Source organism: Megalobrama amblycephala, linkage group LG3, assembly GCF_018812025.1.
Source record: "Megalobrama amblycephala isolate DHTTF-2021 linkage group LG3, ASM1881202v1, whole genome shotgun sequence".
In the NCBI taxonomy this organism is placed as follows: Eukaryota; Metazoa; Chordata; class Actinopteri; order Cypriniformes; family Xenocyprididae; genus Megalobrama; species Megalobrama amblycephala.
Window position 1 is genome coordinate 53,940,226 of NC_063046.1, and position 15,477 is coordinate 53,955,702.

The window sequence follows — 15,477 nt, forward strand, 5'->3', positions numbered from 1 at the left end:
TGAGGGAAGTCGAGACAAATTGAGGTCAAAACTTCATTTTGATGCAGTGTCTGAGATACTCTTGAATTCACGTAGACCACTGGGATTAGTGTCTAAAACTAGGGTTATTGGTTAAAAAAAAAAAAAGAAAAGAAAAGAAAAAAGTCTTGGTTAATTTGTTGTTTTGAAAACCTGTTTTCCTGTCTGAAAGTGTGTCATATGTAGACAGATGCAAGAATATTTATTCAGACACTGAGATTGTATTAGGATGTTATTGTTTACTTCGTTACTTCGTAACCCCCCACAAACACACACTTTTCCAATGGTACAGTTTTCTGCCAAAATCCAACCAACACGCATCAGTTTGAACAAAGATCGCCCTATTCTGTAGCCTTAATTAGAAGAAAATTGTAAACAGACGCACGCCTTTCTTAAGGGATTATCCATACTTTATGACAGAGCGTTTGAAGTCAGGAAGCTTTCTGAATCAGCATTGCTCAAGTGGGTCTCTTATAGGACATTGTTGTCTTCAATTATTTTCCCGTTATATACGTGTCTGTATGAAGCCAGGATATCATCTATTATTTAGAGATGCAATCGTTTCTGTTTATCAGGTCTTTTTAAAAAAGGGGTTATCTGCATGCATCACTTTTTTGATTAAACGGAACAAAGCGTAATAAAGCAAGAAGGGTTGAAATAGCTGCTCGTCTCTCCTGCTCCGCAGATTCCCAACCTTTATTGTCATTTAATGCGAGCGATGCCGAGCGAGAGAGAGATCTGAAGAGCAGCTGGCACTATGCTACTCTAACACACAGGGAAACGGCTTTTACACAAGTTCGGTTACACAAATACACACACATTTGTACTGAAACTTTCTCAGAAGTGCTCACATGCACACTATTGAAGCCGGGTCTACACAGAAGCTGACAGCTACTTAATCTTACAAACAGTTTAGGCTTATGAGAGTATCTAACACTGATTTGTTCAGGTGCTGATTACTGCTGTGTCCCTTTAAATAAACTGGTTTCAAAAGGACGCAGGGCTTTAATTGGACATTAGATTTTGGTGTTAATAAGTTTGATATCTGACATAAAAAAATGCTATCATTATTTACTCACTCTCATGCCATTCTAAACCTGTGTGACTGGACATGGGACATAAAGGGAGATATTCTGAATATTGTACTAGACATTCTTTTCCACACAATTGAAGTGAATGGAGCATTCAAGATTCAGAAAGGATGCTATCCTAACCCTTGTGTAAAACCAAAGTAAAACCATTCCAGAACAAATTTCCTGGTTAAACATTAAAGCACACTAGTGTGATAAACAGTGCAATTTTTTTTTTTTTTTCATATTTTATGTAAAATTGACAAAATTATCCACAAATAACGCTTTTTTCACTCAAAAACTGAGGTACATAAGCTCAGATAAATAAGGCCTACGATTGATCAATTCCAAAAAGAAAAATAAACCCTGTCCCAATTGAAAGAAAACAAGATTGGATCCAATATTTGGTCTTAAGGTAGCATAATGAGAGATTTATAAGCCATTTTTTGTAGGCCGGTCATTTTTGACTGGGAACATCACAAAATGTGGGGAAAAAAATACAAAAAGTGTCAAAAAGTTTTTGGGAAGTTGTTAGACTCTGGGTGAGTAAAGTCAGTAAATTTAGTCAATAACATTAACTATAGCATTTTCAGGTACAGGAAACTCCTCTCCGAGTTAACTATATAATAGGGTTAAACGGGGTTTAAATATATAATAAAAGTACATTTTAAAAGTGTATTTCTATTATACGTTATTTAGAAGTTATTAGTTATTAGTTATTTAGGTTGCACGTTATTTAACAGTACATGTAATTACAGTGTAGTTACCCACAAAAGTAGGTTTAGGGATAGGTCCAGTGTTAGTACCTAATTGTAACCCAGATATTGTAATTGCTATAATAAGTACATAGTATGTACATGCGAAACAGGACCGTAAAATAAAGTGCTACCATTCTGAGTTACGCATTGCATTGTGTAGTGTTTCGGGGTTAATGGAAATGTCTGTAAACTTAATGGATAATGGTCTGGCAGAAATTTACCAGTATCTTTTCCAAATATGCATTTATTCACTGATAATCATCCATTGCAGTGAGGCTGTTAACCACTGCGACTGGATCATTGGGTCAGTGAATTTAAATTAGTCTGATTTTCAGACTAGTTTAATGAACTATATTAGCTGATTGCACTGAAAATACTTACCTTTTGTGTTCCATAGAAGACAGAAAGTCATGAGTAAATAATGCCAGAATGATCAAACATTTCAATTTTAATTTTACGACTTGTGGTGCAGTCACTTTTACCGTTGCTCTGTGAAATTTTGTGGGTGAAATCCAGTCATTTCAATAGGAATCCATGAGATTGGGAATTTCACATGAGCATGAAAGATTTCCCCATGCAGATTTTTCATCGGTTGAAGTTGGTCATGCAAATTCACTGCATTGACGAACAGAAAGCTGCTTGGTTTGAAAGTGACTGTTGTGAAATGTGCTTCATATACCGCAACACTATTGACAATCGATAATAAAAAAAAAAAAGTGCTAATGCGACAGCACCTTTACATAAAACAAAGTTACTTAAGCCAAGTCATTTTCATAAGCAAGAAACCTTGCAACTTTTTTTTTCCCCCTTGTGTTCTCTCTAGTCTCAGTCACAGACACATCCACTGGTGCTTAACTGTCCTTTGGAGACTCTGCTATTGGTGATTAGCGTGGCCTTGACATAAACGGCTGGATCAATACGTGATGCAGGCAGTCGGCCAAGGTCACTGCCCCTGCTGTACGATGACCTGGCTGAGCTCGGTCAACTCCTGCCTGATAAATTCAGGGTGACTGACCTTTGCTGACCTAGGCAGTGCATGTCGGACTGACCAGAGAGACTTGGGCTATGGTAGCTGTTCATTGGGCTGCTTCTATAATGAAGTGTTCAGTATTGCCTTCCTGTCAGTCAGTAATTAAAGGAAGAGATATGAAGCTTTAGATAGGTGTTGAATGGACAAGCAGTCCATTGGCTACAGAATAGCAATGAACAGGCAGTGGAGCAGTAAAGTGACATGTAAACTACTCTGATATGGACTGCTAATGGCTGCCTGGAAGATGGATTAGATGGGCCGCCTGCGAGCGCTGTACGCAAACACGAGCAGATCTTTAAATCTACATGATGAGTGTCTAATGTCCAAATAATTTACTAAGAAATATATAATTTTAAATAATTCTTATTATTTTATTTTATTTATTTTTTTAAAGAATCTGTAAGAACTTAAGATGTGTTAAGTTTAAATTTAAGTTAAATACAATTTAAAAAAAATAATAAGTTTTATAGAAAATTATAAATAATATAAATATAATAAATTATTTTAAAAAATAATAAACATTTTAGCCTGTTAAACGGTAAGTGATTTCTGAGAATCGGTGTTGAAAGTGGATCGGACCGAGCACCAAAACACACTTGTAGCCAATCAGCAGTAGGGGGCGTATACACTCATTAGGGGGGAGGAGCCTGTGTTGCATAGCATGTTCATGAATTTGGGGGCAGAGCTATCAATATAGGGGTGTGATCCTTTTGGGTAGGGGCGTGTTTGTTTGGGTGATTCCAAATATCAACAGCGTTTCTCAGAAATCGTTTACTGCACCTTCAAATGGCTGTAGTTTGTTTGTCATTAGATGAAAGTGTTTTTGGAAATGTTGGTCTTGCAGTGCCAGTGTTTTACATGTATAAGAAGTAGTTTTGACCTGGTCATGTGGTAGGCACCTATGTACTGTAGGGCTTTCCCGCTGCAGGTGAAGGGGAATCCTGGGAATCCCGGCTTCCCAGTCATCCATGCAGCCAGCTGCCACCACCTGAGACCTTGCACATTCCTCCGTCCACTAACTATTTAGTTGTCAGTGATTTGGTTAAGTGGAATTGACTTTTATCTTCACTGTGCTGTGGGGCTGCCACTGGCGATACACATTCCCCCATCCCTCAGCCGCCTGTCTGCTCTCAGCCCCTGTGTCACATCTAGCACATTGCTATTGGCAGCCGAGGAGCGGCTGATCAATAGCCCAGGTCAGGGATGGCCTGCGGCCCTGCTGCGCTGCAGGCTGGGGTATTGATCCAGACCCACTCCGTTCCGCTGCTCCGCCCAGCATAAGGCCACAGTCTGCCCAGTGGAGAAGGTATGAATGGGGAGGTATGGCCTGAGAGAGCACAGCATAGGTGCTTTGCAGGATGCATGTGTTTGTGACGCACCCATGTGATTGAACTGCTCATTTAGTGTTGTCCAAGTTTAACTAGTACAGTATGTTGTAATAGTTTTTTGCAGTCAGACCTTTATCAAGTATCAATATTGATTCTTCGTTTATTTAGAGCTATTTGTAGAGTGTAGTTTCTCTAAAACTAGAGTCACCCAAAAGAGTTTCAACAGGCTTTCCCATCATTGGTCAGATAGCCCTGCCCCACCCCCCAAAGATAGGTTATGGTCTTTTTATTTAGAGGAATTAAATAGATATAAGGATTTAAAGAGATTTAAGGGAATAAAAAAGGGGAAGGAAGTCCATTAGAATAACTGGAATTTATTGTTATAAATTTGAACTGTTTATATATATATATATATATATATATATATATATATATATATATATATATATATATATATATATATATATATATATATATATATATATGTTTATATATTATTTTTAAATGCATTTACTCTTAATCATATACAGTACATATACTCTAAATGCTTGGTTAAAAACAACCCCAGTTGGGTTGAAAATGGACAAACCCATCGAATGCTTATTAATTAATGATTATTAATAAATGATCACCTTTTGTTTATCATTGTTGCCTTTAATAATTATGTGTCTGATTTTTAATTCCCAACCTATTTTGCATTCATTTTAAACCAGCCATATAGTAATTTTTAAACAATTGTTGGGTTATATAAAACTGCCCAGCATGTTGGGCAAACATTTAACCCAACCGCTGGGTTTGTCTATTTTCAACCCAACTTGGGTTGTTTTTAACCCAGCATTTTTAGAGTGTAATATGTTGAAAACAGCTTCATTAATGGTTCTTGTCACATTCAGTTATAAATTACATGAATCGCATAAATCATACACTATTTTAATAATTTCCAACCTATTTTGGGTTCATTTTAAGCCAGCCATTTAGTAACTTTTAAACAGTAGTTGGGTTGAATAAAACTGCCCAGCACGTTGCTCAAACATTTAACCCAACTGCTGGGTTAAAAGAACACAGTCGCAGAGTTTGTCCATTTTCAACCCATCTTGGGTTGTTTTTAACCCATCATTTTTAGAGTGTAATATGTTGAAAACAGCTCTGTTAATGGTTCATGTCACATTCATTTATAAATTACATGAATCACATAAATTATACACTTTTTTTAATAATTTCCAACCTATTTTGTGTTCATTATAAGCCAGCTATTTAGTTATTTTTAAACAATAGTTGGGTTGAATAAAACTGCCCAGCATGTTGCGCAAACATTTAACCCAACCACTGGGTTAAAACAGCACAGTTGCAGAGTTTGTCCATTTTCAACCCATCTTGGGTTGTTTTTAACCCAGCATTTTTTAGAGTGTAATAAGTTAAAAACAGCTCCGTTAATGGTTCTTGTCACATTCAGTTACATAAATCGCATGAATCACATAAATTATAGCCTATATTTTCAATTCAACAAGGTGAAAAAGTTTAGTGGTTTGCATCACTGGTTGTTTTACATTTCTATCATAAAACATAAATATTTAGTTACTTACATCTTACCTTGCTCTTTCACCATTAAAACTGATGCATGATGTTTGGCTTGTGTGAACTGTAAAGACCACCTTCTCACCATCTCAATCTTTTTGACACTGACAATCGCTGTTAGACCGCCGAGACAAACTTTTTGTAATCCAAACAACAATCAGAGCAGTGCCTAATGAAATGCAGCATAGTAGCGTCAAAAGTATCAAATATTGAGGGGAACAATTTGGCGGTTTCTAATTATTAGCAGGGACTGGTCCCCCTCAATGTCTATAGCGGTTACGGCCCTGGCGCAGAGACAGACCTGCAAGCGTAGGCGTGAGTCGGCGTCAGAAAAGTTCAGACCTCCACACTCCATCCATTTACCGTCAATCTCGGAACCCCCGTCGCACCTCCTCCTCCGTCCCCTCACAAACGTGGCTGCCTCGACTGCTTGTTTTTGTTGCAGTTTTAAGTGCTTCTCCCTGGAGCTCTTCATCAACAACTTAATAAGAGCTCTTGGGAACAATTAAACAGCATCTTTAACCCTGCTCTATCCACAGAGGTAAAAATAATCATAAAAATGTTGCCAAATAGAAGAGACTCCAGGGGGACCGTTCAGAAATCACAGTCTGTCTCCTTCTCTGTCCTTTATTCCCTCAACTGAAGCCCAAGCAGCACAGGCGAGAGCTGTCAGAGCCGTAGCCTATGATAGACACATTTACTCGGCTTTCTATCCCAGCCCCATGTGGCATTCCCTTTTGCTTTTCCCTCCTCCTTTTTTCTCTTTCAATGTTGGAACTGACATGTGAATAAATATGTACTGTCTAAGTGGCTTTGTTGTTGTGTATGAGAGATCTTCCGCAGAGTGCACAATTATGCATGTTATTACAGGAATATGTCTTGTTCTGGTTATGGGGGAAATTAAGTTTCTCCGGAAATTTCGTTTTTTTTTTTTTTTTTTTTTTTTTTTCTCCCCCTTCTTCTTTTATGGAGAGAAAGAGCCTCTAATGCCACAAGAGGAAAAATTACTCAAAGAAATGCATTTATTACTTAATGTAATCTGGAAAATCATAAGGTTTTGTCCTGCAGCAGTAATAAAAATAATTATATATTAATTTTCTGTTCTCTAAAACAGCTTATTACAGAATTCAAAAGACTTGATAGAAGCCATATTGTTCTGTGTCCTCCCCTCCTGAAAGAGATTTAGCCGGCTCTTTCTCAGGGGGAACGAGCACGCAAAGCGAAAAATCTGCACTCACTTATGGAGCATAACTAACAATGGCCTCACCTCCTCTCGGCTCTGCTTTAGAAAAGGCAAAGTGTGTGTTTATACGTCTGTGTTAGAATCTATTAAATGTGTTCCTTGTTTCATCCTTTGTTCCGTTACATGAAAGAACTTTTGCTGTGAATGCTAATAGCTTGTTTTTATTTCTTATCCCTAGGTGGCGCTATCACTCCGAAAGGCTTTTCCACAGACTGTGGATGCTTCAAACCAAATCTCATAACCGGGTCTCGTAGCTTTGAAAAAAAAAAAAAAAAAAAAAAAACACCTGGAAATACCTGGAATTATAGGACTACATCATCCCAAGCCCTTGCCAAGGGACTTACTAATAGTGCCCAGGCACTGGATCTGAAAGCTTTACATTCTTCTCTGCTTTTGAATATACCAACAGACCAAAAAAAAAAAAAGAAGAAGAAGAAGAAAAAAAACGATAGCTTTAGCACTAGCGATAGATTACGGCCATCTGCCTGCCATTGCACCAAACCTGCTGTGACCGCAAGGGTTGTGACCTTTCCGGCGCCCACTTCAAACGGACACTTGAAAAGAAGGACGCGGTCAGAGAGGGCTTCCGAGCGGTGGCAACTGAAACCAAAAACCCCATCAGGTAAGGCTGTGAAGTCACTTCTCTTCCTGCTGGCAACACCCCCAAAGCTCCTCGGGGGCTTTTGAAGCCCAGTTGGCCCCCCTGCGTCCACGCCCACATAGGCTGCTTCTCCTCCATGCTGGGCCTACAGGAGAGCCCACTGTAGATAAAGGTTTCCCGGTTTGAAGACTCAATCACCTGTCTGCTGCTGTAGGATTAGAGGGAATGTGTGCTGATTGAATTTGTTTGGCTCAAAGATGCTTAGGTGCAGGGAAGTCCTGGAAAGAAAATGAGAAGGTGATTGATACATTGATTGATAGAAAAGAAAGAGTGTACAGACACACGTTAACATCATTGGCACTTGCATATTTTCACGTTAGGTTGTGCTACAGGAATATTCCAAATTCAAGTTAAGCTCAATCGACAGGCACAAAAAAGAAAAGAATTTTGAGACACAAACAGTGTAACAGGGCCAATTCATGAAAATCTGGTAACACTTTATTTTACAGTGTCATTGTTACATATGTTATAGTTACTATTGTAATAACTATAAATTATGCATAATTACATGCAACTGACTCTAAACCAAAACAAACCCTAATCCTCACCCTATAGTAAGTACATTTAGTTACTTAATATTACTCAGTACTTAAATGTATAATTACAGTGTAACAAAGACACCTTAAAATAAAGTGTAACCGAACATTTAAATACGCACTGTTACTCATACAATACAATGTATGTTAACATGATTTTAGTGTGAAAAAACTGCATGAAATAATGTGAAAAATTGCATACTAACTTAATCTGGTTACACTTGCTTGGTAACACTTTATTTTTCAGTGTCATTGTTACATATGTTACATGTAGTTACAATAGTAATAACTAGAAGTAAAAGTTATGCATAATTACATGCAACTAACCCTAAACCAAACCCTAATCCTAACCCTATACTAAGAACATGTAGTTACGTAATATTACTCAGTACTTAAATGTGTAATTACAGTGTAACAAAGACACCTTAAAATAAAGTTGATTATACATTTAAGCACTGAGTAATATTAAACTATAAAGTTAGGATTAGGGATTGGTTTAGGGTTAATTGCTTGTAATTATGCATAATTTATAGTTATTACTATAGTAACTACACGTAACATAATGACACTAAAATAAAGTGTTACCCTTATTCTGCATATCCAACTTCATTACAATATATAATGCATAAAACCCTAAAATGACTGTAAAAATGATGAGGAAAAACTTGACAGCTGAAATAATACACAAGTTTTAACAGAAGAATTAATGTTTTTTTTTTTTTTTTTTTTAGCTTTCACATTTCTGGATACTTCCATTGAAAGTGCCTCACTGTAACTTTTTTTTGGAAGAGTTGAAATTACTTTTTGTGGTTATCAACACATTGCCACGAATGCTGTCAATTGAGCTTAACTTGCATTAACCCAGAATCTATTCATTTAATACTTGAGGGTAATTTTTTGTACGTTTACGATGAGAGATGCAATATGAACAAATTTCTCACCTTGAATCTGAATACTTTGCCACACGAATTTAATGTTGTATGTTCCTCTGACCATTTCACCTATATTGTGCATTGTAGTTGTTGCCTTATGGAGTTTTTTTCTATCTGATCTGGCCCTTAATATGACTTTCATTGGTGTACTCGGTGATTATTAAATGATTTATTTGATTTAAATAAAACCAGGTTAATTTAAATGTTACCACATGGGGTACATCTTAAGTTAATTCTATAAACATTTTACAGTGTAGTTACAAAACAGCCACACCGTGCTGCCCCGGTGACTAGCATATTCGTGTGTAAATGTTAAGCAGTGATATTTTTGTTTCTCTAACATGACAGACATACGTGCTCTTTAGCTGTTCAAAATGATGGTATTCGCTGCTCTCTGTGTCACCCTGAATGAAAGTAAATAGTGTTTATAGAATTAAGCATTTAAAAAGAAAACAGACGGCCAAGGATGCAGCACACAAGACTTTCTGGGAATCAGCCAGGTTCCGAGAAGAGAGCAGGGCCTTTGTTTTGAAAAGTTCAAAGTAATTTTGCCAAATTTAGGTCATTTCATATTAGTACTCAGCGGGGAGCTGTCATTTGTAGGGAAGGAGAAAGCAAATAAATAAATAACCTAACAGATGGAGCACTAAAGCTTTCCGTGCATCTTGCTCATTTATTATTATTATTTTTTTTTTTTTGCTTAAAACAAAAAAAAAAAAACAACACTTCAAAGCATTAAGCAAAAAAATCTATCTCTGCTAAACTAATTAGCGACTCCGAAATGGGCTCTCGCGAAGGGCTGCGTCAAAGGTACCAGGTCTGAGGGGTCAGGCATGCTCACAACAGGACAAACGTAAGTCAAGCAGAAGTCATAAGCGGTGAACGCCCCCGTCAGGAGAGCCAATCTCCCCCCTCCCTCCTCTTCACCCTCCTTTTTCCCCTCCATCCGAGAGCGCTAATGGAACAGTGCTCTTAGCCCAGGGCTCCGGCACCAGACCCCGCTCTGCATGAGGGATGTACTGCACCGCGGCCGGGGTCGCTCCCTTTGTGCCGGCCCTCCTTGGCCTCGCGGTAAAAAGAGCCATGCATGATTTCATACATGAAAGATATATGTAATTGGACAGCAGCAATGCCTATACGCCATATTTACAATTCTAAACAGAGGATGGGAGAAGCAATTCCCTTTATCTCTCTCGGTCATAGTCTCTTTCTCTGCAAGGAACGAATTTCTGCATATCGCAGAGTCCATGATGTACAAAAATACATGAAATGCAGATTATCACACTTCTTATTTACTTTCATTATGGATGAGTTGAATGTGTCATTTTAACACAGCCCAGCTCCTGTCTCTTTGCTAGATCTGGGAGACAAAAATAGAGGAATAATTCCCGCTGGCCTCGCACACCGACTAATATTGTGGCGGTGATGCCGTCGTCCAGTTCCTGAAAAGGACGTCCCGATGCTTTGTCTGTGTAGAGATAGCGAATGCAGTTGTGTGTTTGTGGCCTTCATAATGCATCTCTAATAATGGAAGTGTTATTTTGCAAGGTTAAATGGTTCAATTTAATGCTTTTGATTGACTGGGGAACATATGTGTAATTTATTTAAAGGTTTACTCTCTGTATAGCTGGACTTTAAAAAAAAAAATGTTGGTTTAACTTAAAAAAAAAAAAGCAAGTTGCCTTAAAATTTTGTTCAATGAAATTAAAAATTTGAATGAAGGCGATTGATTTAATCAACAGAAACTCAAAATATTATGTTTATGTTATATCTGAACCACATTATTTATCTAAGTTCATTTGACAAAAGAAAATCATGAAAATAATTTTTACAGTGTGCGCCAGAATCCGTTATATGTGACATTGAATTTTCTGTGTTGGGGACACACACAGTCGTGTTGTTTGGTGGCCTGTTTTCCCTCCTGGAGTGTTAATGTAGTGCCAAGTTAAACACCTCTCTTGTTAATTGTCCTAACGAGCTCATGCCTTGCCCGTGAACGGCTTTTTTAATGGCTTGTTTTATGGGCGTGTGGAGCTCCAAGGCCAGACGGGGTCTGCGTCGACCCTTACGGGGCAGCATTCATGTGTTACTGGCCGTGATGCACAGCTTGTCCCCCTTTTGACGTCAACCCTACCCCCACCCTGAATTTTGCAGGAGCCCACCTGCCTCCTAGTCCTGGAGGTCACAGGGGCGGGGGAAATGGCAGGGTTAAGCACCGTGCAACTATGTTCCAGCCGCTGTGGTCACTTGCAATTATACCACAGCTACATCACCCACAAGACTAGTTGCAGGTTTTAGGCTTTGGCAGCATTTGTTGTTCCACTTGGCCTTTTCCTCCTCGTTCCTTAATTACTCATATTACCTTTGCTCTTATTTTGATATTCTTTACATTTGTGAATTAGGATACTGAACACAGTATGTGTATATCAATATTTTTTTCATTATGGTCAACATAATTACACTTATTTTTAAAAATCACTTTGCAATTGTGCATTTTTTTTATTTTATTTTTTACATTTGCATATAACATCAATTTCAGACCATCTTAAACTATATTTATTGCTATCTGAATTATTATTAATAAATTCATTACAAATAATTTGTTACAATATTGTAGAAAATTGCATTTCATTACCACTTTTCTGTTTATTCAGACTTTACGCATCATTTTCGTCTTCATAATGTTTTACTCAAAATTATTAACTAAATATTTAATTTGCATATTTAAGTATTTTATACATAATTACTTAATAATTACTAGATGTTTGTCAGGTAACTGTTTAAATATATAGTAATTGTGAGTCTGTTAGAGTCACACACACACACACACACACTCACACTCACATACACATTAAACAGTATTTGTTCCTGGGTTTGTTCTTTCATTTGTCATTGAAAAGATTTGTCAACAAAATGTCATCTGTCTAATTTTTAAGTTAACTATTCATGGCATTTGGGTCATGAAATCACCGTATTTCTCGGTTGGAAAGTCGGGGTCTTCGCTTTGAGATGAAATGATTTCCTGAGCAAAGCTTTGCACATAATCCTGCCATAGATGTCAGATGATGGAAGTGGGGAAGGATTTGCACGGTGACCCTTGGCGGGAGCCCCACGTCGCTGTTGCCCTTCCGTGTCTTCTGCTTCCACCTGCTATACATGAAACTTATGTGGGAACTGTGGCCATATATGTGCTTTAATAAGACGCATTTTCTATAAATATGTATATTCTCTTAGTACAGTCAGGTGGTCGTATTTGTTTATTATTATATGTTCATATGTTTCGCAGGAATTGTTAAATTTAACAGGATGCATACTGAATAGTTAAAACACATATATTGGTAGAATTATTCAGTTCAAATGGAGGTGCAGGCCTGAATTACGCAGATTGCACGCTTTACTTGATATATATTGCATGTTGCGCGAAGAGAATCTTCACTTTTCTGCCCTTTTCTCGATTCCTTTAGATCATTTTGTTGCAGTGCATTTCAGACCGGAAAGTCGCTTTATTTCTTCATGTCTGTGTTATTCTCTTACCTGCACAAAGATAAAATGGAGGTTGCAGAGAATCTGCGGTGTGAGGATGAGCTGCTTTGCAGTTGTAGCTCCTCTGGACGCAGACTTGCTCCAGGCTGCTTTTCTTTCTGATTGTTGCACGACCGTGAACAGATACATTTGTACTGCTTAACCGCGCAGACAGTGAATATGATCCGTTCCTGGGTTTTTAAAGCTTTATTTGAATGTGCTTTTGCTGTTTTCTGAAGATTATACACTTACTGAGAAACATAAATGATTGTATATGTATATGCGTGTTGCTTTTAAGAGCTTTTGTACTGACATCGATAACAATCATGATAGAATTTTGCCAATAAAATGCTGAGGTAGATTTTGCATTAAAGTAATAATAGATAAGATGATCGGACACACACACACACACACACACACACACACGGACGCACGCAGGTGTTTTTTGATACACTGCATGCTATTATTCGATTGACATTCACATGTTCGGCTTTTTTCTCAGTTATTTTAAGGGGTTATTATAAATTAATATTTTAAAAAGTCTTTTCCAAATATATTATCCATTTATACGTCTAACCCGTTTAGGCTTCTGAATCTGAACAGGTCTCGAATGAAACCGAGCCTAATATCATCACCATACACATCATTTTACCAGTCTGTATGCAAATAGAACGTACCGTTTTTAAATATCATGTTCGTTGTTTTTTATTCTATTAACTATTTTATTGCATAATTTATTTAGCTACAATTGGAGTTCAAATATGTTAATTTTGCTTTTGAATTACACTTTTTGGGCGCAGTATTAGGTAACTTTAACGATCCAAATCATATCTGAATGTAATGTAAGGGTAGTTATTAATTAATTTAAAGAAAAAAAAATATTTGCATAATTAATTAATTAATCAAAAACGTTAATGCGTCATTTTTTTAGAGAATCACAAGATATGAGCTTTTTTTTTTTTCAAAATATTGTAACTTTGATTAATTAGTGTTTATCATGGTAAATGGTAAATTAAGTTTTTTATAATTAAGATGATAAAGTGACACTTCTCTTGTGCGTTATTCAAAATATTTGTCCTTCAATCTACCCAAAACAAGAAACTATGTATTACCAAGATCGTTCCCCTTAATTAATGAATTAATTAATTTAAAATTTTGCTTCTAAAAATCAATTTAAAAACGCAGGTTAATTGATTTTTTGGATTTTATTTGCAGAAATTACGGTATACAAAAACATACAGATGATGTGTAACAGCACATAACAAAAAGACACGAACATAGTTAGCCACTGACAACCTTCTGTTGTATTCATGAGCACAATCATTGAAATATCCAAATATTTCGACACAGTAAAAACAATAGCCTACATTTTATAATTGACCCCGCGTGTCCGACATTTTGCGTTAATTAAGAGCGTCCAGCTCTCATTCTGGACATATTTGTTCCACGTTTTAGGTGCTTTGTGGCATCAGATTATAGTCTAACTGTAAAACATCATTCTCCTTAGACGTGTATGCTTTTATTGACAGTGCTTTCATTGGTTTTAATAGTTAATTTAAATGTTTATAGTTCAGAAACGGTAGCATTTAGGAAGGAGTTAGATTCTTCGATTAAATAATAAAACCATGTCAATAAAACAGCGTCTTTTTCAAACATTATACAGTGACATTTGAGATGGCATGTCTTCATCTGTATGTAAAAAAAAAAAAATAACGATGCTTGTTTTGTTTGTCTTTAAGGTGCATGATAATTAAGACGCGCATCATATTTGATCCACTCACCTGCTTATCATATCTGCGAGCTGATTTATATCATAATAAGACCGATGTCGTTTTATCTATGTGAAGCATGATGTTACACAGTCATAAAATAATTTTGCAGTAAGTGCAATATTATTTATTCTGTCTTGGAGCGTTTGTTTATTTATTTATACAGAGCGGTTGTTTCTGCATTATTATTATAATTATTTATGATTTCCATCATATCAGATTTTTCCTAAGTCATGATATTTTGTTTTTCTGCTTTAAAATTGGCCCCAAAAACTCACACAAGTCGTGCGCGCTGCACTCCTTTCAAGTATAGGGCTTCGTGCGTAAAGTTAAGATGTTTTATGGAATTTGAAGCAAGGAATCTGTTAATTTGCCAGCAGACATTTACCTTTATGCATATGTGTGCTTGATTTGACGCTGTCCGGTGACGTAGGACACGTATAGAGATGGCAGATAGGGAACATGCATCCCTGACAAGGCAGGTTCATGTGGTGTTTGAGCCCCATGGCCAGAGTGAACATAAGAGGGCGCTGCCATTGCACCTGGTAACACGTCCTGCCCCATGCCGCCACCCGCGGCTTCAGACCGGACAATGCTCCTGTGCTGTCAATGAGTCCCAGTGTGTGATTCAGACCAGCCATGCGCCACAACTCTCACCTCCTCTGCAGCGGACAGTGCATGGAGGGCCCATTCCCAAAAAAAAAAAAGCCGCTGCTGTTGACTGGTGACTAAGTTAAAGTTGCATTAGTTAACCATGCAGAAAAATGTTAATTAAGCGCGATGTTCTTTCATTAGGGACGCATGAAGATGAAAAACCTTTGCTAGCTCTATGCCAATGCAACTTGAACTTGCTTCCATTTTAGTGACAAAATCCCCTATGCCAATATTTAACCTGAACTACAGCACTGTAAAAAAAAAAAAAGAATCGTTGGTTTAACTTTAAAAAAAAAAAGTAAGTTACCTGGTTGCCTTAAAATGTTGAGTTCATTGAAATTAAACCTTTGAGTTAATACAATGAAGGCGATTGGTTTAGTC

General features: G+C 37.2%; 1 protein-coding gene across 1 annotated transcript in view; it reads left to right on the top strand.

Moving 5' to 3' along the window:
- zfhx3b (zinc finger homeobox 3b) overlaps positions 1-15,477 on the top strand; it is a 271,273-nt gene that overhangs the window by 84,223 nt on the left and 171,573 nt on the right. Inside the window, 1 exon segment of the mRNA XM_048186070.1 lies at positions 7,201-7,644. The gene's annotated coding sequence lies outside the window, so the exon portion shown is untranslated.